Genomic DNA, 23934 nt, shown 5'->3' on the forward strand with positions numbered 1-23934 from the left:
GGAGTACAGGCATTCCTATTATCAGGAAATAAGATAGATGCTGTCAAGCATCAGTGTGGTCTCTCACTAATGTCAGATCTTATCTCCTGGTGCCTCTCACACGATCCCAGACTGCTTTTGGACATGGCACGAGACAAAAGGAATCACTTTTTTTGTACATTAATTATCTCAAAATACAAGAAAGTTGAGTTTAAGGGTCTGTTTTCTCACACATATACTCCCCTCCCCCAGTCTATTGCAGGCAGCCCAGACCTAACAAGCTTAGGGTCTACAAGAAGGCAGTCACCATCCTCTGGCTTCAAAGAGACATGATACTCCCTGATAAAATGTTTTTTTTCTGAATGATTTTGCCCCGTGGATCCAGTGCTGCAAAAGTGGGGAGGTGGGAGAGAGGGGGAAGTATTTTTCCTCATTTCATCAGCTGCATACCACTCTTGCTTTTCTCCCTTCCTCACTCCTACATTTTTATTCTGAAGACCATGAAAATTTTTCTAGCACTTCCTTTTTTACATCATTTCTTAAATATTCTGTCCCACAAAAGAAATGGACTTGTTTCTAACGGCTTCAAAATAAATTCTGAAATATTCATATCATATTCATATAATCTGTCACATGTATTTTTTCTGTGCAAGATGGAACAAGCCCTGGAAGTCTCCTTTGTCAAGTACACGATCCTGCCAGGCCACTGAAAGCCTTACTTTAGTGAGAAGTCTTTGAAGAAGCTGTTCCACAGGTGTGCAAACATAGGGGCATCAAATGACTCGCTGCTTACAAGCACCAAACTGTATTTCAAAGAAAGAGAGGAAATACTTCTTCCCTGTAACATTCTTACACTTCAAGCTGTGTTACCTCAAATGCATTTTTGTACCCTTTTTCATATCTTCCTTGCAATTCAGTCATACATATCCATTTTACTATAAGTGCTTTATCTATTTATGGTGTGGTGCTACCTCAAATATCTTGGATACATTTCACCACTGAGCCCTAATTTTGCACACCCCAAATTGGAAATTTAGGCATGAGTTATAGTGTGTCTATTACAAAGCTCTCATTTGAGGCATGGAGACAGCTGACAGGATCCATGGCAGAGTTCATCATGCCCTGCCTGGGTCAGCAAGATGCTCTTCCAACCACAGGAAACCATTCTTATCCTTTTGAAGGTTCTTGTTACATGTGAGGAAGAACATCTCTGTAATCCTTAGTTGCTTACCTACTCACAAGAGAAGGCTGTACATTGTCTAATCCACAATACTGCATAAATGCTAATTGTGTCTTCCCTTAAACTAAAAACAGAACAGCACTCTGGAAGAAAACAAGAGGAACATGTTTGGTGGAGTGGAGAGCTTGTAAATGTCAGTTCCACCAACTTGATCCTGACTTGCAGCAAAGAGAACAAGACTAATGAAATGCAGATTTTTCTAGCATAAAGGGCAAGTGCTACATATTAAAGCTTGTTCTTGCATAAGCTTAAGGAAAATGTATTAGTTTTCTAATTGGAACTGATTAAGCAATTCTGCTCATATGCAAAACAAAACCCACACTTCATCATACTCATTGTCAGCAGCATAACCCTGCAGAATTAACAAGAGGCAAGACTTTAGGCTCTTGAAAAACACCAGCAGCTACAGGAAAACCCTTTTCTGCAGTCAAGCAGGCTGGAGTCCACATAAGGTTCACAAGGTGGAGGCACCAAGCAGCTGGTAGCACTTTATCCTTACACTGTCTTTTCAGAGATGCATGTTTTCAAAACAAACCAAAAGAGTGATTTTTTGATTTTTTACTCTCAGAGACTTAGAGGTTTCACCTGGAGCCCTTCCTGAAGCTCTGTAACAACTTTCCATGGCCACTGAAGAATGGCTCACTAAGAAACAAAAGGGTGCTTTTTTGCTTAGACACATCCCCAGCTATGCAAAACCTGACAGATTATGCCTGTGTAGCCTGCCCACAGAGAAGCTGTGTATTTGATCTCTCTGTACTGCAACATGTATAAAACGTAAACATAATACAAATACCCAGATGTGACAGTATTAAAATACTAGAATAATTCCAAAGTACACATACCCTTCAGGAAATTTATCAAGTGTGTGGCATAACTTTACTTTCAGTGACTAACAGCTTGCAACAAAAAACTGGTATGGATTTCCTGGACTCAAATCCCATCTTCTTCATTTAAATTGTATTGGATTAAACCAAACTAAGGGAAAACAGAAAGAACCTGCCAGTTACAGTTTTAACTAGATTCATCTCTTCTCCCTGGTTTTTGCATGCTGTAAACTGAAAACGACCACTTAATACATCCACTTTATCAAGATCACTGATCTGTGCTTATCTTTTAATCTTTTTAAATTTTAACTGGCTGCATAAGTCTTCAAATGCTCAGTCAAGTCCAAACTGCTTTTAACATCCCTTGCTTTTATAAGTATTTCTGCTAAAGATCACTACTTTATCTTATCTTGTATTAGCACTTCTGATCCTTATAACTGAGCTTTAAAGCTGCTGAACTCAGTGCATGAATGAGGAATTATGTGCTTTCTTTCTCAGAACTAACACACAGATATGTATACACAGTGCTTTCAAGGATAATTCTGGTTTTCAGTTGTACTTCAGGAAAAATATATTTCCAGGAAGAGCAATAAATAAGTAAATGGAATCTAGTACCTTTAACAAACATTTTGCCTGTTACAAGCAGGTCTGCACCACTGGCTTGAAGAAATTAAAGTTATGTGAAACCTGAGAAAACATGTATTCATGAGACAAAGTTTAAAACCCCCAAGTTTTTATCCAGCATGTGAAATCCACCCTAAAAAATCTGGAGTTTAACTATTACCACACTCTCAAACTTCATATTTTAACATTCATTAAGCAAAAATGCACTAATAATGCCTTGCTACTCCTTTTCTCATTAAATAATTGTTTCAGTTTGACACTTTTAGGAGGTGCATGACTGCTCTCCTAGAGCTGCAAATGCTGGAGGCACGATGAGTCTCCAAATGAGCTTGTGGTCTCAAAAAAGGGGTTTTCTATTCATGCATTTTTGTGTGGCAAAATTGCAAAGATCCTATATGCTATCATATTTAGAGTCAGCTTTGCTAGTACACACAGCGTCAGCACCTGAAGAGCCCAGTCAAATTGCCATAAATCGGACATGTCCTATCTCCTGGGGCTGAATCAGAACAAGTCTTGTTTCTGGCAAGGTATAAACTCATTTTTAGATTGTCTCTCCACACTCTTCCCCATTTTATGAGCACAACTTGTATGTTGAATAGCAACCTGCCCAAGTTTGATTCTTACTGGCAAAATCCAGACCAAAGTGGAAGTGGTACCAGTCAAAGAACAAAGTTCTTTATGTTTGGGTTACAACAACCTGCTACACAAACATTCAAAGTTAGGGTGAAGAGCAGCAGGGGAAACAAGAAATAAACACCAAACCATAAAACCAAGACACCTGGCAGAGTTTCTATCCATTTTTACAGATTTTGACAGGAAACACCTACATATTCTTCCCCTCTCAAGATTCCTTCCATGTTTCATCTCTCCCAGTCAGAAAGATCAAGTAGCAGAGAGTAATTTCCTTCCCATGAAGTTCTTTATAACAGGCCACATCTCTGCAGTTCCAGACACAGAACTTGTGCAAGATGCCAATGCAAGTGCCAACTATGCATTTGTGCGAGTACATGTGACCCATCATGATGCTCTTCCAGGACAGTAAAGTTCACAGGATGCAGAGTACAGACCAAACTATAGAGCAATTATAATAAAATTGTATTAAATAATAAAATAAATCAAATAATAGAATAATATAAAATAATAGAATATATAATATATATAATAAGAGAATAACATAAAATAATAGAATATAAATAATAACTTTTACCATCTGAGGTATCCACATAAATCTGTGCTGCCATACTAGCCTGGTGAGATCATCTGCAGAGATAATATAACCAGAAGGTGCAAGACAGGTGACAGGGCTGGGGTTTAGATCTCTTGCTTGTTTCTTGTGATGACACCAGAGCATTTAGTAAAAACAGTCTTTATATATGGTAGACTCACAATCTACTTCCTACCAAACACTGTTACAATGACCAAAAGGTTTGGGATTTTTTGTTTTTTAATTTGAAAAGAGTTACCAAATTTTTCACTGAGTACCACATACTTTATAGACCCAAGGTGCTGATTTGATTCTCTCAACAAGGACAAATATGCTTTGCCTGAATCTAGTTCTACCACTTTGTGCTAATTTGTTTTATTTTTCAGACTTGAAATAAAGAGTAGAAGAGTGGTATGAAAAATCTACTTTTGCTTAGTAGTGCAGAGTGAGCTAGAACTAGTCTTGTATAAATAAGATTGAAAGTTCCTCACAGTCATTTTATAATTTATTTCTATAGATACAAGATCCTTGGATCCTGTGATAAAATTTAATGCTATATTTTTATATAATACCATTTACAACTTCTGATTTTGATCTAAGTACTTTTGATTTACTCACAGCACTAATTACAGTACACCCAACTCTGTGACTGAAGCCAAATATTACAGTCATGTGAGTCTTGGCTGGAGTTTCACCTGAGAGATGATGAAAGGGGTGCAGAAACCAATGTAGAAGTAACGGTGTATTTGCTATAATATTTTTGCAACAAAGAATAATTTATGGCCAGACACACTGGAATTAGTCTCGAATACATGTAATACATATCTCAGATTCACTCTGAAACCACCTTTATTGCATACAAGGTCAGTTATCTGTTAGGAGATAAAGCAGCATTTTTTATTACCAATGACTACGAGCAACTTCAGAGCTGTGTTTGTGGAGAGCAGCTGGGTTCTGTGAGCCAGAGGCGTCCATTGGATCTGGCAGCTTGAATGGCTGTGGAGCATCATCTTGTTGCTATAAATTGTATTTTTGTAGAATTTAGAACAAGCTCTATTATTACTTGCAACAGCTCCATTCTTAGAATAGCAAATTGGTCCTTCATTTGTAGCTATTTGTATCATTTTGGTTACAAATGAAGTGTGATTTACTCTATTAATCCTTAATTAATAACATTTTCTTAGAAATTAGCTGTGGTATTTTCATTTCAATCCTGTAACAAAAGGTTTGAAATGTATTTCACGGCTTGCACAAGAATTGAGGGAAGAAAAAAAGAGGCGTGGTTCTCATTTTATCTGCTGCAATTGTTATATCTGCTCAAAGTAAATTTAGGATAATGACATTTTAATTCAATGGCCCTCTAAGGGTAAGAAAAACTCTGGGGCATTTCTATTTCAAGTTGATCTTAAAGGGGTCCATTTGCTTTTAAACAAAATGTATTAATCTCAGGTCACTAACCCTGAGAAGCTGTCAACTTCAGAAAAAAATAACATACCTAATGTTTCTGAACCTTTAAATGACAGCCCATCTCCCCTCACCCCCTCAAAAAACAACCCACCAAACAAAACAAGAAAAACAAAAAGCCCCTACCCCTCCCCAAAACACAGGAGGAAACCCAAAAATACTCTAGAATTTCTGGGATAAAACCACTGTACAGAAACACATGCACAATTATAGGTCTCTTCGTCCTTGTGTAGATTAGACTATCCACTGAATTTAAGCCTAGTTTGCATCATTTGTGTTCCATAGGAACTGACTGCCTCAACAGAAGGTTTTTAAGAAAACAAAATAAAACTAAATTCATCTGGCTCTTAGTGTAAATGGCTTGATGGCTTCTAACAAGCACATTTACCTTTCACAGAGATGAGTGAGTGGAGTTAGCATCCTAGAATAGAATGTACAATACAAAAAAAAGGCAAATCAGGATGGAGACCAATTTTAAGGCTAAATAAATTAACAAAGACTGAAAAAAAGTTTGGTTTTAAAAATGGTTTTACAGTGAACCATTACAGATTTTAATAAATTTAGACCAGTACACATGACATGAAACCCTGAGTCTGTCAAAGCAAAACTTGAAATGGCATCCAAGGGACAGGAATTATATAGATTATGACACTGAATTTCCCTGCAGCATTTCCTTAGAATGTCCAAACTACTAGGCAAAGTCAATATTCAAATAATTTTAATTTTCGCCATTGCATGGGGGCTAACCACTTTTCCAAGAGAGATATTGCTCTAGGAGTGAACAGGAGAAGGCAGACCTTCCATTAGAAGCCATTAAGAGTTCTGCCTGAGCAAAGCTTATTCCTCTGAGAAGGCAACAAGTGTAGTCAAACATCTTGGTAAAGAGTTTGTTTACAAGTGTTTCTCAGACAAATATATGCTAAGAACATATGCATCAAGATGAAGAGGTCTGGGGATGAGCACTTGAAAATTATTTAATTTCTACCATTTAGCAGAACTTTGATGATGCAAAACTCCAGAGTTTAATAACACGACATAAAGCAGTGCTTTCTGTCTGGTGCTTAAAACTCAATTATTAATTAAAGTGACTATACTGCTTCTTCTAGCTGGAATGATTTGAAAACAATTTCTGATTCATTGACCTTTGTGTTTAACCCCAGATATTGAATTTGGATGGTGCAATGCTTCATGTAAATATATTTCTCTTTTCCTTGATGATTACCTGTCCTTCTCCTTTCCAAAAACATGGAAAACTTAAGATAATCATGTTGTCATCTTATTGCAGGGGTTTCAGACTGTTGTCTCCTTATCACAAAAGTTTCATACCTTCTTGGTGTTTCTCATGGGCAGCTCCTCAGAGCACTAACTCTTTCTCCTTCACAAAGCAGCCAACTAATTCCAGTTCCCTTCTCAACCAGCCACCCCACTCTTTTATAGCACTCTGCTTCCCATTGGTCACAGCTGTGGCCTGCTAAAGTCAGGCCTGTTCCTAATCTTTGGTAACTGACCCAGCTGCAACTCCTTAGGGGTAAGATTACTTTCTACACTATCTTTATTTTCTTATATTTTATCCCCCTACATAATCATATCTTAAAAATATTTTTATTTGAATTTGATAAGTGCCCAAAATTGGTGCAGTATAAGATTATGCCAAAACTGATCCCCACTTTGAAAGGAACACATGACACCGGGAAAAACACATTTCTGAGCACCCAAAGGTGACCTGAGGCTTTAAGAACAAGCAGAAATCAAAATCTGTTTTATACAGGGATATATGGAGGGGAAACAAGAATGGCTGGAGAGATGGAGTGTTCTCCTTGGCTTTCTGCTGTGCAAGCATTTTCATTTCTGTAATAGGAGCTTTGCTGACAATCTCCAATATTTTATTTCACTATGAGCTGATGATTTTTCCCTTAACTAAAATTCAATTATTGCAAAACCAGGACAGAGCCCTAGCATCCCTAGCCAACTCTTAGTTTTTTTGTCCCAGTGAAGGACTGTGGCTCTTATTAGAATATAAACTTGCAGTTCAGCTTTGCAAAGGGGACAGTGAACATTCAGCACTTGTCAGGGTTGCAGCATGGTGGTCACCACAATTCCATGGCCCAAGGCTGACCTTGGGAATTTTTATTGTTAGTGAAACATGGAGGGAGGAGATGAAATAAGCTCAGTGCCTGCTTTGAATAGGCAGAACTCAAAAGTTAGGGACCATCTGTGGGAGATGGACCATTGAATAACAAAGCTTTGATCTTCAAACTGTAGGAATGGATTTCGTTTCAACACACAGTTGTATGGATGTTGATTCCCTGTCTTAGGATCTCACTGGTCACAGTGGTGAGTTTTCCCAGGGTTATTTTTGTCAAAATCAAATCCATGTTATATATTTGAATAAAGCCCTATTAAGTAGCTACTTAGGAGTAGATATTTCCAGCTAAAACTGAGATGACACTCCACATTCATGGGAAGTGTGAAAGGATGCTGGTAAGACTAAAGATAAAACTTCTCTGTGTGCAGCAGAACAGTTCATGCCTGCTCTCCTGTGGTAGTCACACTTGGTCTGTCAAACCTCCTCCCTTCCCTTCAAGGTAACACTTGTCCTGGAGCCTCTTTAATATTTTAATCAGGTAACAGACAACATAGAAATAATCTGGCACTACCGACAGTCTGGCAGACAATTTAGCCCCAACAAATCACAAACAGCAGGTGCATTCTGCTGCTTTTTCTGACACTAAGAGCACAAATCTCTCAGCTTCCTACTCTGTCAAAGCAACAGTTTGAAGATGTTTCCAGAAATTTAATTCTCTATATTGTGAAGGAGATCAACAAACACATTTAAATCATTATCAGAGAGGGATCTGTAGATGGAGAGTAGATTAAATCACATATTGCATAACTGATCTCTATGTTTCAGTAGACCTTATTCCTTCATAAGTAAAACAGAGCTGAAGATGAGTCCTTTGGCCAAAGCAAAGGGAGCAATTTCATTGCATCAGACACTAATACCCTGCAGGAGTGAAAGGACAACTTGGGATGGCCCATAGGACCCAAACACCATGGCCAGGTTGGTTTGGGACCATGACTGCCCTCTTTGAGGTGCTCTGGCTGCATCACTGCACTCATCTGTCAGAGCACTGTGGTTCAGCTGCATCTGCCACCAGGCATGGCAGTACTACAAGGTCTGCATTCTTTTTTTAAATGAGGCACTGTTGTCAATCTGAACTTCTATATTGCACTGAAAATGTGCATTTCTGATAATAATATCAATTGCATATCTGGAAAGAAGAAAACCTACAAACATGAAAATCAATATTTGCCCTAGGCAAATACGGAAATCCTGACTAGGAAGCAGTATAAAAAGGGAGGAATAAATGAACTTTTCCATAAATTCTTTTCTGGTAAACTCCATCTTTTTAAGCAAAGGTACAAGGAGGTGCACAATTTCTTAAGATATGTAGCAATTTAGTGGCACATAATTGTCACAACACTGGAAAACCCTACTACCCTAAAAATGCTACTACCCCTGGAGAACTGTCATCAGCAACCAATATCGAAAATAGTCATGCTGCAGTAAAATGCTGTTTAATAAGCCACTTAATCAGGACAAGTAATGTGAACAAACACTGCAAAGTGCATCCAAATTTGTGGGTCATCAAAGAGCTTTTGTGATCAATAAAATAATAAAAAGATTTAGCAAGTATGCCTTAGGCATATCCTACCACACAGAATTCACCATGTGTCAGGCAGCGCCATTCCCTAGCAACATCAAGTGTTATTATTAGCATCCTGAGACCCAAGGTTATTAGTGAGCTCTGAACTCACAATACTCAGAAGATAAAAACCTCTAGTACTTTTATTGCCCTCATTCACCAGTTGGTGTTTTAATCATAATATGTTGTCTCATTAAAAATCATTACATTAATTCTGTGCATGATTAGAATCCACAAAGCCTGTTGCACACTGCCTTTGACATAAGGAAAGGTCAGCTTCCTCCAGTCTCAGAGTGCTTTTGGGCTTATGTTAAAACCTTTTTTAAGGAAACAGTAAAAAGGAATAGCAGTACATATGAGCATTTCCCCCTAAGGTAGAAACAAAGCCTGAGAAAACAAAGGTCTTAGCTACTGAAGTGGGTTGTATGCTGAAACTGGCTTTGTACAATTGCAGATGGAAGGCAGGCAGGCTGTCTAAGTTTTAGCTTTAGCCACCAGGCTCCGAGCTCCCAGCTCAGGGAAGCATTTTTGCCCCATTTCCCCCAGTGCAGCAATGTCTCAGCCTTATTCTCAGAAATGCTTCGTGCTTGGCTGGTATTTGCTATGTTGGACCCACACGCCCACTAGGAAGTTTTTAAAAGTTCATTAATTATATTAAAAATAAAGTAAGAGCACTGCTGTAGAATAAAATCCTCCAGTTGCTGGAAAAGCAATTGGGAACTGCACCCACCTGCTCCACAAGCATATGGGGCAAGGGGACACCTTGTGCTCTACCTTCTGCTGCATCAGATACAAAGTGGATGGGCTGACAATCGATCCTGGCTCCTTCAGCCCTCAAAAGGAAGCACCACAGCTTCCTCTCAAAACCCTGAACAGAATCATGAGGCAAATAAAACTGCCTCAAGTCTCAGGCGAGGCAGGCAGAGGAGGTAACCTTGACTCAAACCATCCCAGAACTTTTCGTTTTGAGAGACCAGTGAGTGCACAATGAGTCTCACTCCTGCTGTCCCACCACCTGTGCATGGTCCCACTCCAGTGACAAGCAAGAGCTGTCAGACTGATACATGGCCAGGCTCAGACAGCCACACAAACTCCCCCTTGCTGGCATGGACCAAATAGCTGGAGTTCTACATCACAGCTTTTCCAGATCCCTGCCAGTACAATCTCACCAAGCAGTGTGGATGGTATTTGTTTGCATTTAGAGACATCCTGAATCTTACCAGCCCAAACTGCAGCATTTCTCACTACCAAGTCTTCCTCTCCACTCCTGATGTTTAACGTTTTCATTTTGTCTTCTTGGGTAGCAAAAGTATTCAAAGTGAGATTTCTTTGGTTTTGTAGTTTTTATTTCAGAGGCTCAAATTCACAGAGCTCACAGTATGTGGCTCACTCTCAATCTCTCAACACAAACTACAGGGTTATAAATTTCCCTGCAAATGGAGAATGTTGTCCCCTGAGACCAAGGGAGTTCCTAGAGCCAGGGCAACAAGTTGGTCTCAATGCAATTCAGACTCAATCCTGTGTTTGCAAATCATCTGAAAAAGAAGGTTCTGGCTCACCCTCAATACCAGTCTCATCATTGTGTCCCTTGCTCTCTGTCGTTGAGCCTTCAGCAGAAATCTGCTGGGGATGTTTCTAAATTAGCTCACCAGTCAACCTCCTGTTCAGCATGCAGCAGCAACTTTCCAATTAGCAGCTATTCTTTCACTGTAGTCTATACTCTAAGAGTCATTATTCTAAATTCACCCACAAATTGAACAGCCCTCTTTCCATCTCTAATCAGGCCAGGTACCAACATGTTCTAAACCCTCCTTCATCTGATTACATTACTGCTCATTAATTTTCTTCTTTATTGCTGTTATTATTCCAGCTTCACAGTGCTGGATTGGTGTTGACTATTGACAGAAACAACTTCAGCTGTACAACTGTATGTCTAGTCTACAGCATCAGTAAAATAGGCACATTTATATTCACATTTATTTGCAATGCTTAGTCATGTTCACAAAAGTATTATGTACCACTACGTAAGAACATCTGCAGAGAGGATTGTACAAATATTTACAGCTAAATTCCCATTCTTAACAACATTTTCTTTTGTATTTTTCTAGCTAGAACATAACAAATTTCTATCTGAGGCTACATTTAAGGAACAGGAGCACCAGATATCTAAGACAAGAACTAAAGACAAAAAAACCCCATTTCTTCTCACAGGAGAATATTAAAATGACAAAATCCCCAGAAAGTCCAAAAATATTCCAGCATAAAATATGGTTTGAAATATGAAAAGAGACAGGCACCCAGTGGAGTAAATCTCTTGACGACATGATAAAAACATGTAATTTCTGAAATTTAAAGAAACTCTACCCCAGAATGTAAGAAACACTCGTATCCATGATTCACAGCATCTAGATCTGCAGTCAACCTGGTTTTCTCTTTCCTAATCCACCTTTTTTTCTTTTTGTTTTGAGACAATTTGCACATCTACTTCATGAACAGTTTGTGACCCTCCTCACTTCTTGTGTTCTGCACCAGAGTCCTGGGTGAGCAGAGGCACATGGATACAGCCAGAACCATCATCTCCATTGGCTTTGGACACATCTTTCTCTCATGGCCTCTCCATATTACCCTTCCCATGGAAACAGTAAGGGTGCAGAAAAATCCAAATGCAGTGATGGCAGGCAGCATGAACTGCACAGCTACCCCAGGGATTCTCCCAGTTAACACCACTCTGTGGCTTCACCTCACCTTGCCAAGCATTTTTCTCTCCCTCATCCTCTGTTTAAGATCCAAACTTTGAACCTAAGCCTAGTGTTCAGCAAAGCCCTGTCACCTGGACAAAGTCACCCCTCATGAAACAGAAGGTGAGTCTTTGCTATGGTCCTTGCCCAGCTGCCCCCTGGACTACAGTGCCTGGCCACCTGCAGATGATTTTAGTGAGCAGGAAACCACTCTTTGTCTAGGTACCATTCTCAAAGGCATCAAAACCCCTTTATTAAAGTATAATTTTTCTTTCTGAAAGCTAATTAACACTGTCAACAGACACTGTAACACTCCAAGGTTTCCTCTGGCTGACAATTTTAAATAGTTTCCTTCAATCTTCATGGACTTCAAATTGAACACTTGTTTACACTGCCAGTGAAATACCATTATTTAATCTCATTAAAATGCTTCTTCTGGTTGTCATACTAAAATTTCAAGCTCTTGTACTCTGAACCATGTAATCTATTATAGCCTTTATCGTCACACTAGCTTTGTCAGGAGCAATCTGTGGATATCCTAATCTTTCCCTTTTTAACACCATAATCTCCTGATCATTAATCAAAAGAGAAAAAAGAGAAAGACTTGCAAAGCTGTTCTGTGTTTCCTGTTCCATGTTAGCAGTTGCTAAGTCACTTGGCAAAACTAATAAGCAGCCAAGCTTTTCTGTTTTATTTGAAGTTTTCTTTTAATTGCGCTCCCTCTGTCAATCTTCCTCTGTTGCTTTATTATGCATCACAAGCTTCTTCACTTCCTACATTAGATCCAGTTCTTTATTACTCCTTGGCATAGCTTGCAACACCTTACCTCAGTGCCCCATTTGTGACTGGCATATCATGCTTTATTGAACTAGATCAATGTAAAGTGAATGCAAATGATTCATTTTCTAGCACTTCCTAAGATTCATGTTTTGCTTTTGGAAATGAGAGCAGTTTAGAAGAAGTTTCATTATACCAGATGGGACACTTAGACAGATCAACCCTTTCTAACATTAAAGTAAGGCCTGTTCAGGCAATGAGCTATACAATGTGAGATTCAGAGGTCCCCTTCCAATGTACAGTTTTCTGTGACTCTTATTCCAAACCTACTCCTTTTTTGGCTCATTCTCATACCTTAACACTAAATCTTTCTTTTGCTACATGCATGAAGCCTTAATAGGAGTATGTGCCCACATACTGTTGAAGGGCTACATTCACAGCACAGCAATTCGTGTTCAAATTTTCCCTGCCTGCAACCTGTTCTCTCCTGTTCCACAGAAATGCTTGAAATATCTGCCAGAGATTACTCAGTGGTTTGCTTTCTCTTTCTTGATGTACTTTCACTGTGCACAGAGTACACATCAGCAGCTCAGACAGAGGTCTGCTTTCTCCCAGTGAAGTGTCCTCTGCCCCACCTTGTGCACCACGTCCTCACCCTCTGGTTTGCTCTTTATCCTCTTCCAGGGGAATACTCAACTACTTCAGTGTAGTATATAATAGATTGCAGGGGAAGAGATAATGGTGTTACCCTTTCTTTGTTTTTAACGAGTTATTTTAACTGTTTCATTTGAATGGTGCATGCACGCACACTGCGATTTCTGTTTAAAGGGAAAAAAATAAGTGAAGAACAAAAAATTCCTCCCTCCCATGTCTTCCTTCTAGGTTTACAGAGGAAACCAAGCATCAGTTTTCACAGCCCCAGCAAACTACAGGCTGATCATTTCTCTTGCATGGTTCTAAGCCAGTGAAACAGCACTGATAACTGGTTTTAAACCTCATTAAACTCAATAATACATGGGTTATTTTCCATGTAAAAATTAGCTATAAAGCATAACCTCTGCATGCAAACAGGAAAAGTTGCCACTAATGCAAAGAGGCATTTTTTCGTCTATCAGAACATGCCACATAGGAATAGCAATTGCTTCTACCTAGATGCTTCCTCATGGTCTCTTCTGGGGAGGGAGAGAAGTGTTGTGTGTTTCTGTCCTGCTTACTGAGTCAAGTACAAACACCAGCTCACATGGGGAATGAAGGAGATTCTGCAAGCTTGTGGCTTCCACTGCATCATGAGATTCACAGCTCTCAGCAGTTCAAGAGGAGCTCACAAGAAGGCAGGAGTGACACCTCTCTACCTCTGCAGATCCCACTCAACACTTATTGCACATCCTTCAGAAGAAGGGCTGTTCTGCACACAAGGGGAGACAACCAATTCCTTCGCAGCCTTTGGACACTACTGCCAAAGCTGACAACAGAGAATCATGGTGAAAAATAAAGCTGTAGCCCAAAAGCTTCACAGAAATATCTGAAATAAGCATTAAACGTCTTTTTTTTTTTTTTTTTGGTAGATTAATTTCTTCTGTACAAACAACTAGACGAAGAATTTGAAGAATGTGCAAGAACATAAGTGGGAAGCAAATGAGTGAGCAGGGTGGTATTACCATGCCCCAAAGTGAGTGTTATCTCTGCACTATGAAAGAAGTTAAAAATGATACCTGTCAACTATGGAACATTTGCTGTTTGAAGAAATAAGAGATTAAATAGCTTCATGAAATGCCAGAAGAGATGAGTAATTATTCAGTGAAGCACCTAGACCAGATTAATTACAGCTTGGGAAGAGAAATCTTGATAAAGACGTTTCTGTAAGGTGGCAACACTGAAGGAAAGCCTTTATGTTCTAGTAACCAACAGAATAACAATGATATAAATAAGAAAACTCATCCCAGTAAGAACAACAAAACAATAAAGCAAGCAAACTCCCCCCAAACCACACATGACAGGAAGCATTACTTCATGAAGAAGGATCCAAGAGCTGTTTATCAGTGTCTGTCTTTCTGCTCTAAGCCAGAATATCAAGCTCATATATTTTAGGCTAATTTTGAGGTAGTATTTTTTAGTAGAATATTGAGTATTAATCTTGCCCTTAAAATAGCGTACAAAAATATATAAATAACTGTGCAGAGTCTGTTACAAAAAGCTTAAATACAGAAACCATGAAGGCAAGAACCCTGTGTGTCATCAAGGAGATATAAAGAATACAATTCCCTTGAAATTTTAGAAGAAAAATATTTTTATTCCTCACTCCCTCCATCGTCTCCTTTCCATAAGATATAAGATGATGCTAAAAAAAGTGATTTTTTTTTTTTCTGTGAGGGGAAATCTGTTGTTCATAAAAATCTCTCTCTCTGGAGGTATAAAGACTATTTGGAGAAAATTACACTAATCTCAATTGCACTGAGTGACAGCTGCAGTCAGAGAAGCCCTATGTCACCAAGTATTTTATCAAAGAAAATACCATACACTTCAAGAACAGAAGCTTCTCAGATTCCTGTACTCAAAATTAAGCATGCAGTTTCCACAAGCTCTTTAGTCTTATACAAGCAATATCAAAATATGCCATCACAATTCCTTTAAGAATAACCCCAATAGCCATTTGCTTCTAATGAAAATAAATACTAAATTCAAGTAGCACCCCAATTTACTGTCAATTTAACTTTTCAGACATACTTTATTACACAGCATGAATATCTTAAAGGTAAAGCAGTTTTAATACCTTTGCTTGTAGAGATAGAAAATTTGCTTTGGCTCATCCAAAAATCCTTCCCTATGCTCAGTCTGCAGGCAAAACTCATCTTTTCAGTTCTCCAAGTCTAGTTGCAGTTGACTAACACACAGCATGTTTCACTGTGGTGAATTGCTGAATTTCACTTCAGAATTGCTTGGATCTGATCCCACATGGATGTCATGCCCTACTTTAGCAGGATAGTTTAAAACCCTTCAGTTTTAAACTCTCCCTCCTGGGTGAGCACTGGCAGGCCCCGGTCCTGGGATCCCATCCTGCAGCCATATTCCTACGATGGGCTCCTCTTGTGCTTTCAGGATCTGAGGTGGAGCTGGTCACTGCCACCAGCCCCTGGGAACCACCAAACCCAACCCAGGTTCTTCACATACCTCAAAAACACACGAGTTCCTCCAGCAGTGCTGTTCCTGGAATGAGGAAGGACTTTCAGCAGGGAACCAAAGCAGGAAATATTGCCAGGGGAAGAGCAGCACCAGCAGCACCAGCCCCCAAGTAGATAATGAGGACAGCACCCAGCTGATACTCTCCACCACCTGCTGATTGGGCATTTATTGCCTTGCTCTCTTCCTCAGACTGGTGTAATTTACTCAGCCCATCCTTCCACTCCTCTTCTTCTTCAGGAGAAAATCCTTAAAGTCTTACCCTAACAACTGGAGAAAAAAAAATCCCTCTGAAAGCCCAGTGAAATCCTCATTTTTAAATGAAAGAAAAAAGTAATTCATCATCAGAAGAACAAGCCTGCCCCTCCTGCAGTCACACTGATTCCTTTATCTACATGTTATGCATGATTTTCAATCCTTCCCACTCCAAGTTTTCATTCTTTGGAAGGATAAGAATTTGTAGTTACTCTGTATTTGCAAAATTTTTGCTACACGTGGGCTTGGTTCCCATTTGGTCCTTAATTCCATCATTATAATAGTAAAAGTTGAACATTCAGAAATAATACAAAAATAGCTATTAGACAGAAGACTAATTATCAGGAAACAAACCCAAAAATACAGTTGTCTTAAGGTCGGTGCTGTTTCAAAATCTCTCTTCTCTAGCAGTCAAGCTGTGAAAATTAGACTTTGCAGTTCAGTTTTAGGTGTGAGAATTGCCAATTGTGCTGAGAGCAGTCTGGCAGATGACTTAGGATGCAACACACCTGTGTTTGCAAGAACAAGTTAAGCAAGCCTGGTTTTCTTCCTTTGGTCTGAGAAAATTTTTACTTAGAGATCTGTAAAGAAATTCAACTATTACAGTTAAACATTTTCCATTTTTTCTTCTCTAGTTAAAAGTCTAGCCATTGGTCCACAAAAAAAAAATTTTGCAGAAAATTTTTGACCTCCTTAGACACTGTTATAACTCTCTTAGGGAGAAAAATCATTAATAATTAAAAACACAAAAGAACAGACTGTAACCTCTTTTCCAAGCAGTTCTCTTTTTATAATACTAAAAAAATAACATTATTTTTCTAACATTAATCCCCTCCCATATTTATAGTAATCTTTTTCATTTGTTTTTTTCTTCAAGGATTTTCTTATTTAAAAAAATCTTTTCTATTTGTTTGCCATTTCAAAATACTTATGGGAATGCACCATATTTTGAAGTTCTTATTCCAAGACAATTCACAAAGAAGGTCTCCTTGTGGTTTTATGCCCTGTTTTGGCAGCTTTTTCTGCCTTTCTATGCTTATGCAGGTAGGTGGATTTTTGCCTTCAGCCAGTTCTGCCTTGTGACAGCATGAGGTGGGTTCACAGCTCTGTCAGTACATTTGACATTGAAAACGGGACAAGGTCAAAAAATTTTCACCAGTCACACTAATATTTTCATTAGATTAAAGAAAATTCTTACCTATAGGAGTTATTAGGACAATTTTAGGAAGAAATCAAAGATGTTCAAAGCTATTCTACTATGCTGTGAGCAGTATCTTCAGGCACAAACAACTTTAGAGAATAGTATAGACAGTTTAATTACTGGTTATAGCATCTAAATTTGTTTGGTGCTCTCCAACAGGCATGTTCAGCTGAGCAGTCCAACAGAGATTTGCCTGTGCTAGCCAGCCAGTATGTTTTTAACATGAAGCTGTGAGTAACACACTGAACAGCTCCAGATAGCTCAAGGCTGTGTCCTGCCTGAGGTGCTGCACTCCACACCTTCCTTTTCTCAGCCAAGAGTATTTACAAGAATTAACAATGACTAATCACATCATACAACACTTCACATTCAAGCAATGGCTGATTGACTCAGCCAGCAGGAACTGTTTGTCTTTGTTATCCTGTGCAGCTGCCTGGCCACATTGCAGCACTGAAGTGTTGATGCTGTGTAGGCAGGTGCTAACAAACAGGAATCTACTGCAATTTCCTTTGAGTAAACTGAAAATTATTTAATTAATACAATAAGAATGAGAGATGTAAGTGTCACTGGAACAGCTATATTTGGCAATAAATCTACCCTTGATTACCTGTTATTTGCTAGTGCTCACTGGCTTAAGACACTGAGCTGTCTCTACTTTGTGTTTCCAGAAAATTTCTGCCCTGGTGAGGCTTCTCAATGGTACAGATTATATCAGGGCATCTTCTCAATCAGTTGTAATTCTGCTATCAAGTACAGTTCAGAAATCTATCAAACCCAAGAAGTCTGTCTTCTAATCAGAAGGTCTGATGAAAGAGTCTGGCTTATTTAGTCCTATATAATTATTTTTGTTAAAGAGAATGTCTTTGCAGTCAAAAAACTCCTGCAAGTCCAAATACAGCGTAAGTGTGAGCACATACTCTGAAGCCATGCTTGAATTATTAGAATTGCACTGAGTCTGTGCTGCTTCTGTTGCCAGAATCTCTAGAGAAATATCTTGCTGTTACTGGTATTGCTCTAAACCACTTTGAGAGTGCTTTGTTAAGAAGACAAAAGTTCAAATCTGCCTCTGGGAGACTGTGGCCAAAGCCATCTCCATTTTCATGTTTTTCAGTGCTCCATGAGGTAGAATTTAATCCATTATTTAAAATTCCTTTTAAAATAAGGTTTGTTTGGTTGTTTTTGGGGTTTTTTTCTGATGATTTTCTGAAGGGTAAAACATCCCCTAGAATCAATGTTTTCTTTGTGGCACTAATCTGGTCCTTTTTAGTCATTTTATTTCCTTTTCTTATAAATTAAATTTATTTGCAGAGACAGAACTCTTCAAAGATATTCCCAGAAGATCTCTGGTTAGATTATACCACTACTTCAAACGATAATGAATCTGTTTCTGAAAAACAAATGTTTGTCTCTTCCAAATTGTGCCTTGAGTTCCCCTGAGCTTTACAATTCAGTGAGCATTAATGTTACATAGCACAAATAATGGGACTTTTTCTGAGAAGACAGGATGCAGCTGCCGATGCTTAATTAAAACTTATCATATTTGTTGCTTTGATCTGTTGCTTTTTTTTGTTTCTCCACCTTCTGAGCAAAGGTTCTGTCAAAGCCTAAATGTATGCTGCTTGTTCATCTCAGTGAATGTCATGCATGGGTCCTGTCTCTGAAGCTTTTGAAAGAAAAGGACAATTCCTTTCAAGGTGCAAATATTGACAGGTTTAACTGTGTTTACATTGTATTTTTAGATACATGTAAACAATATACACAGCTTATATATTCAGATGGTTTCAAGTAGGTTAGAGTGACATAGTTTGTACACACAAGTAAATATATCTGGAAGAATTCAAAAAACTTGGAGTGGCACTTGAAGGTTGGGTTGTGAGCTCAGTTGTGGATGGACTCAATAATCTTAGAGGTCCTCTCCAACTTGAACAATTCCTTATGTGCCAAAAGCCCTAGAACAGGTACACATACCTCATTTTAATGAATATCATTTATGCAGGAAGCCTATACCACACCATATACAATCTGCAGCACCCTACAGAGTAGTGATACAGACATTGGACAAGACAAGAATTAGTCAGAGGCAGCATAAGATGCTACTAGAATGGGTCAGGGTCAATACTGCTGCATGGTCTATAGCAACAGGACATCATTTTTTCATAGCTGCACAGGAAGTGGCACTGGACAAAGACATTGTTTGGCATAATTTGAGGAAAAGAGGCTATGCTGAACCAAACCAAATCAGAAGAAAAGCAGAGAAACCTGCAGTTCTCCCCCTCTCCTTTCTGTCTTTTGCAGATGTTATGTGCATTTGAGCATGGGGCAGAACATCTCAGCTAACAAAGTCCAGGGGCAGGGTGACATGTATGAACTAGTGGCAGTTAGAGCAAGCTTTACATTGTCTTTGTACCTAATGGAAACTACCATATAACCATTCATCTTTCAAGATTTATATGGATTATTGCCACTTAATAGATTAAGTACCAAATAGATTACTTTTCTCCCTATCAGATTAAAAATACTTAGGGTGACACCGTAAGAAGAGGCCTGAAGAGTAATAGAGAAGGCTTAATCATAATACAGTGGTGTCAGTGATGTGTACTGCTTAAACCTCTTAGGATAAAAACCAAAAGTCACTTTTCATCCACAATCATGCCAGTGAAGGTAGGGAGCATCCAGGTACTGAGTGAGTGCCACTGGAACTTCTTTACCAGTGGATAACAAGACTTTTGGTGTTAGGGTCCAAGCTCACTATTATGGATTCTTAAAAGGAGTGCTTTCATTCTCCTGAACGAAAAATATGATGTATAAAACCAGAATTTGTGCTGCTTTTGCTGCCATCCAGAAAGCAATGCCATGGCATGCTGCAGGGAGGAGCATGACCACGCTGCCTTTGCCACCTGGAAAGCCAATTTGGCTGCTGCTGTGCAAAGAGGTGTTGGTCAAGGAGGTGATGACTGTTGCTAGAGGAGCACATGGGACAAACACCAATGGCTTTCCAGGATTAAGCTGTTCCTCACCTGCTGACAGCCATCTCCTCCCAGGGATGGAAAGATTCAGCATTACCTGTAGTGCTGGCAAACCTTGACACAACAGCTATGAAATCAGGACAGAAATTAATTGCACCCTTTGCTCCATCTAAGCAGCTACAAGCTTCTAGAAGTTGGAAGGTCATTAGCAATAAATAATGCAGAGGATGGAATTTTTAAAGAGGATATAATGTGCCTGAGAGCTGCTACCATGCTCATTACTGATTTCTGCCAAAACTGTGTGTGTCTTCATAGATGAAAGTAGTCAAACACCAGATCTTAAGATCTTGATTTGAGTTGGCATCATTTTATGTGGTATTTTCAGGCTGAAAACAGCACAGATATGTTACAAATTGATGCTTGTGACTGGCAGGTTTCAACAGGAGCAGAGGAACTCATCTACTCATCTCTCCATTTGGATTTATCTCAAACCTGCTATGGAGTCTGACTCTCTTCTGTGTTACTTGCCATACAACATAGATTTGATTTAACCTCTATTTCAGATAAACCTCAGAAAGGATTGAGAAATAGAAATTTACCATGCTTTTCTCTAAGAAGGACATTGTCCTCTACACTCCTCATTCCCCTCTGCCCCAACATCCTGCTCAGAAATCAACTCTTTTCACTTAAAAAGGACAGTCCCTACTACTGTGTAGTATGTTCCACAGAAAAAAGAGCTATTTGATTTATACTGAACCATTTTAATTAAAAATTGTAAACATTATGTTAAAGGACATGTCCTCATTCTGAGACATTTTAGCTCCTTGTTATAAATTCTCTACTTCTCTGCCACATAATTGTCAGCAGACTTCTAACACACCTTTTTAAAATGAAAGGTTTTGTTTTTAAAATTAAGGCACAAACTTGACGAGGTGGAGGGTGGCTGTGCAGTGAGGACAGCTGAACTGATGCATTATGAAAGGCATTAACATATATTTAGGAAGATTAATCATTCTGTAGGTCAAACCTAGAGTTAGGATGCTAATTTGCTGGCAAGGTAAGCATTTTAATAAATGAAATAATTAAAATTCTTTTCTAGCGCAGAGAAATAGATGTACCCCTGCAAAGAGTGTATATGACAATATAGTAGTCTGGGCTTTTGATTGGGGAAGTTTTCAGAGTTCAAGCAACATCTAATATTTACCTAGTAGTCTGAGCTGCTATGTCATTTTTCAAAGTTACAGATAAAAAATTAAAATCCCTTGGACACCCAGATTTTTTTGAAACACAGTATGGAAAGGCCTTGAGAATGTATAGGCAAAAAATAGATTCAAGGAGTTGCATTAATCAGGACAAATCTGTCTTCCTGCTGAATGAGGCAGACATGCTATCTAGCAAACTGTTTAAAAGTATTGCTTAGGGACTGCTTGTGCTATATGAAAGCTGTTCAGCTTCCTCTTTCTGCCAAAACAACTTCATTTTGATATTTTCACAGCCGTGGTGCTTGTTGTTTCAATTTGTTCCTTATTCTGAACCTCCTTCAGAACAAGGTGGTTACCTTTCAGATACCTGAAGAAACACTTTCACATTTTGAGTTTCACTTTGCTTACAGTGAACTGAGAAAAAAACACATCAAAACAAGTGAGCACAAGTGTTTTGGGGGTTGTATTTAAAAGAACAGGAAGACATAAGCTCCTTCATGAGACAGCTCAACCTTTTACATTGAAATTCAGTTGTGTGTAATGAATCTAAACACACATGCCAGGCCCCTCAGGAAGTCTCAAGGTGGTGTGTGTTGCTTGTGTAGGGATGGAAATGTGTGGGTAGATGTTGGCATTCCCCACTCAGTTTTTCAAGTTTCTGATTGAAATCAGACAACCAGACAAACAAGCTGCAAATCACTCTGAGAGATTAAAGATAAGCTTCCAGAGGGCTGGTGGGCCAAGTGCAAATCACAGAGGCTACAAACTGTGGTCAAAGAAACAAATCTGCTGCTGGTTTATTTGACTGCATACAGTGAAATGAAACCTTGGACTTTCTGTTCAAAGAAATATGCTTTTATCTAAGAAACCTCTGCTTTGCTTCCCAGAAAGAGCAAAAGCAATGTTTGATTCATTATTCCTGGTTAATGGTGACAAGGGCAACATTATTCAAGTCTTCACTAACTGTATTCCTTTCTTAATCCTCTTTAGGAAGCTCTTAATCAGATAGAGAGTCACTCATTGCACAAAAGAGCAAAAAACGACAAATGCTAGGTAGAATACTGAATACTATTGGTAAAATATTCAGAATTGCAATTATTACCTTTCAATTAACAGGATTCATTTACAACCATCCTTAAGAATGTATGCTCTGTAATTCTTCCTCATAATGAGGAAGGAGAAGTTCTGTTTGTCTTGTGACTTTTGGACCTGGAATTAGAGATGATGCTGAAACCACAAGGTTTGCAATAAAAGGCTTAGAGCTGGCATCAGTAAACAACATCACCCCACACCAAAAGTAAGCAGCTGAACCAGAACTTTTACAGACCAGATCCTCAAGATTTCAGGGTTCTGTATTCAGATGGCCAATGCTGCAATTAGGATTTAAGTTTTCCTGACTATCTAAGCTGCTAGGTGAGACCATGTTTTCTAACTGCATTCATCTGCTGATACTGACTGAGCATACCTTCACATGATTTTAGCATTCCATGTGGTGAGGTTTTTTGGAAGCATACCTTCTATATCAGTGCTGAAGTGGGAGCTGATGGCAGGTGTGTGTATATTAATATTTGGATCCTATCAGGACAGTTTTTACAGTAGATCTCCAATCCGTGCCCGTTTCTTATGCTGTACCTCGGAGTGCAAACCTGGCTCTTCCCAGATCCATGCTGAGCTGAAAGATGTGACCAGGGGCTGGTCTGAGTTACCCCTTCTATCTCCATGAATACATGCAGTGTGGGTGTTGCACCTGCAGCACCAACTGTTCTACTCTGCAGATCTGCTCCTATTGCACTGTCCTACTTGCTAATACACAGACATCTTTAGAGAAATGACCTCTGTACTCTTGGAAATTATTTTAGCCACTGTGCAGACAGAGGAATGGGGCAGAAACACAACTTTGAGTTGTTTCATCACTGAGGAAACTGGGAAAAATGTGGCTCAAGGTTTCTCCTGCAGGAGCTATAACCCCATGCTTATCCAGCCTTGCTGCCCTCAGCATGGCCCCAGTTTCAGCACTGGCTGCTGCACCATACCAGGAGATGGCACCAAGGTGTGGCTGAGGCTCGGAGGGCAGCTCTGCATGCTGCTGCTCCTCTCTGTCCTGCACTGTCCCTACTTCTGCAGATGATGGAGGGCACAACAACTTCCCAGGACCCTGAGATAGCCAGAGAAACAACTCTTTATGTCTCTGCTGCCTCCTGAAGTTAACAAAGCAGCAATCATCACAGGGGTCTATTCCAGCTAAAAGAATGCCGGGGAATGTAGCATTCAAAGGGAACGGTAGAATTTTCCAGTGGAGGAGACAGGGGGGAATCAAACAGAATGTAAAATGCAGAGAGAAATTAATTCAGCTTTCAGCATGCAGTATACAATGGTAGCAATTGCTACTTGTACACTGAGCTCAGGGCAATATATCACAAAATTCATTTCTCTGACCTTGTGCACACTTCTTTCTTATGAACTAGGTCTTTATGTTTGATTCATAAAAGCACAAGGGAAGTACAGAATATTCAACTGTATAAAAGCAATATGTAGGACAGACTTTGCTGTCAGATGAATGATGAAACATTTGCACA

Source organism: Agelaius phoeniceus, chromosome 3 (assembly GCF_051311805.1).
Source record: "Agelaius phoeniceus isolate bAgePho1 chromosome 3, bAgePho1.hap1, whole genome shotgun sequence".
NCBI classification, from domain to species: Eukaryota; Metazoa; Chordata; class Aves; order Passeriformes; family Icteridae; genus Agelaius; species Agelaius phoeniceus.